The 3,001-nt window shown below is 43.1% G+C and overlaps 1 long non-coding RNA gene across 1 annotated transcript; it reads left to right on the top strand.

Annotated features, from left to right (window-relative positions):
* Nucleotides 1–369: 369 nt before the first annotated feature.
* On the top strand, nt 370–1,367 carry LOC141819492 (uncharacterized). The gene is made up of 5 exons (XR_012601075.1): nt 370–560; nt 639–718; nt 797–874; nt 1,017–1,106; nt 1,256–1,367. It is a non-coding gene; the product is annotated as an uncharacterized LOC141819492 (long non-coding RNA).
* Nucleotides 1,368–3,001: the final 1,634 nt, after the last annotated feature.

Raw genomic sequence — 3,001 nt, 5'->3', positions numbered from 1 at the left:
TACATCCATCAAAAATGTACAGGACCTCCTGTAAGATACCGAAAAATTTTACTATAGATACGAAAAGATTCGTCTCGTGAAGACGAACCAAACGAAACTTATTTGGACCAAATCGGAGGTCGTTTTGACCCCTGAACCAAGCGAACCAAATTCAAACTCGGATTGCTACAGTACCGGTTCAGGTTAAATGGGGGTTAGACTTGGATTCAGCTGAGTCAGTTGGTTTGGTTCAGCCAGGGTTAGTTGGGTTGGACTCAAGCTTGAGTTGGGTTTAATGAAGTAATGGGTTATTGGATCTAAATCCGTTAAGCTAAACCCACCCTATAAGAAGGCTACAGTGGGTTCTTCGCCTCTCCCGATCGCGACTTCGGTTCTCTTCACCGCGTCGACGCAGCTCCGTTCGCGTCGCCTTTGCCGAAGCCGAGTGAGGAAAGCTCAAGCGTCGGTGGCTAATCGGGAAAGGGAAACCATCGGCGACCGGAGCTGGTGTTGCTGAGGCGGAATCTCGCCGGAGGAACCTGCAATCGGGCGACGGCGAGATCCGGAAGGGAGTGAAATCGGTAAGGATTTAAACTAGGTTTCGGTTGGTGCTTGATTCCTTAAGTGTAGATCCATGGTTCTTTGGTTTCCGAGTCTAGATCTTAAAGGGGAGGCTGCTGTGGGTTTCGATCTTAAGCAAGGAGAAGAAGAATCGGCGGCAGCAATCGAAGGGAAGAAGGTAGGCAAGATTATGTTATGCTTTGATTGCATTCGTTGCTTGGAGTTGAACCTTGTAATAGGGTTTTGGAATCTTTAGGTTGCTAGAGATTTATTCTTTCCTTAGCTTGGGAGTGTGATCGGATCGAGTGGAGGCTCCTTGATCTGCGGCAGCAAGGTGAGATCTCTTTTCTGGAACTTAGCTCGGATCTATTTTTGGGCTCGTTATATTTCGATTGGGATTTCTCAGTTTATATGAATAGATTCTATGGATTACTAGATGATTGTTCATTTCCACTGTTTGTTGTGGGATGGATCAGATCAGAGATCAGTTTCATTTGTATCCGTAAGGGAAGAGGAGAGGAAGTTGAACCGAAGGTGTACCTAGGGCAGAGCATTGCTCATTTGAGGTGAGTCCTTATTATAGGTTCTGAGGATATTACCGATTGTATGGGATGAATTTTGATAGATTTAATTGGATTAAATTAGGGGATTTATTTACTGTTAATTTGATACAGAATTGCCATAGTAAGTATTATGTTAGTTATCCTTATTGCAGGATTTTGATTTGAGTTGATTGGTTGCGGACGTTATTAGATTCAGATCCTTTGCGATTACGCGCAACCAATCGGAAGGCGGGTACCTTGACTTATCCTTTATAGATAGGTCTTATTGATATGTGTATTGCAAGCTATCAGTAATTCATGATCCTATTCGTATTTATCTCACTTGATACCTTGATCTGCTTTCTATACCAGTTATTAGTGCTATTTGATAGTATTGGATACTTATTCATATTATGGATATCAGTCAGTCATTTATCTTGAGATCATCTGATACCTTTGCCATGTTTAGTTATCCGATACTTATTGATTTTTGATACCACCTGATACATGTTCATATGTTTACCTCGGTTTATCTTATTCCGTATCGGTGTTTATGATAGACATGAGACTTTACCTCATTATGGTTATTGGAGCATATGACATGGACTTGTAGATGGAGAGGTGGTGCATGGATCATACTTATGGATATGTAATTGGATATATGATGCATGGACTAGTGTCATACATCATGCTTGCATATATTGCATACTGACGTGCGGGATTCCATTGTTGTTGAGTCCAGCGTCAGTTACATGCGGGCTACCAACCAAAGGGTGTGTGTAATTGCATGTCTTGTGATCATCTGCTCCTGCTCCTATTTTAGTCGAGTCGCTCCTATTATAGTGGTAGCACAGTTTGAGCCCGTCACTCGTATATGATTTACACACACACTTCACTCATGGGTTAGTGGAACCTTTAGGTTGGTGCATACTTGCCCTGACAGGAGCTCCGCTAGGCCACCCAGGATAGTGGTTTCGTAGCGTGGTAGCATACAGGGATCCCTCCTCTGTCATGGTGACCAGGAGATGAGAGCTTGCTCGCCCACTTATGATTTGGGTTACCAGGATAGGTATACACCTTGAGGACATCCTGTCCACTCGGTCACGTAGGAGCGGTGACGGCAGAGTGCACAGAGGTCACAGCCCTACCCACTCGACTTCACCACTGTGGATGAGTACTCAGACGGGCTTTAGTTCCCACGCGACCTCACCACTAGAGGGGTGACTGATTTGACTGGCGTCAGGGGTGACCAGGACATGCATTGCACCATGTGCATACTGCACGGATTGCATTTGATTGTGTTGCTGCACTTGTTTGATGCACTTAGATGACATGCATGTACAGGATACCTATGTGTTGGTTTGGGGTTTTCCTTTCACCTTACTTGATTATCAGACTCTGGTATGTACAGATCTACTGTTGTACAGTTCTCATATCTATTTACCTTTCAGTAGACTGTACAACATGATATTACTGTTGATAGCTTTTATACACATATTTGCTAGATACCCGCTGAGTTTCTTTTGGAACTCACCCCGTTTTACCTGTATGCTATTTCAGGTTGATGCCGTCTGGAGAGCTGCACTGTTAGTCCTGAACTCTGGTGTTTTGGTTATTTACTTTACAGTATCCGTGTATTTGGACTTATTAGATTTCTTGTGGTGTTTTTCCTTTGAGTATGGATTTTCCGCTGATTCGATATATTTTTGGTTTCCGTTACGAATTACCTATACGGATATGCTGTTAGTGATCGTGTGGGTCACTTGGTGTGGATGTGTGTAAATGACCGTGGTGGTCATTTTATTTACTTTTATCTGTCATGATATATCCATAGCCTGTTATGGATTCTTTATATGTGTATGTATTCAAGAAAAGTCAATTGTTACAGGGGAGATGCTGCCGAAATTTCTCGGAAAGCC

The sequence above is a fragment of the Curcuma longa genome, unplaced genomic scaffold, assembly GCF_044706935.1.
Source record: "Curcuma longa cultivar G26 ecotype Majalengka, Jawa Barat unplaced genomic scaffold, ITB_CL_G26_1.1 contig_7261, whole genome shotgun sequence".
NCBI lineage: Eukaryota > Viridiplantae > Streptophyta > Magnoliopsida > Zingiberales > Zingiberaceae > Curcuma > Curcuma longa.
This window is presented reverse-complemented; position numbering and strand designations above follow the sequence as displayed.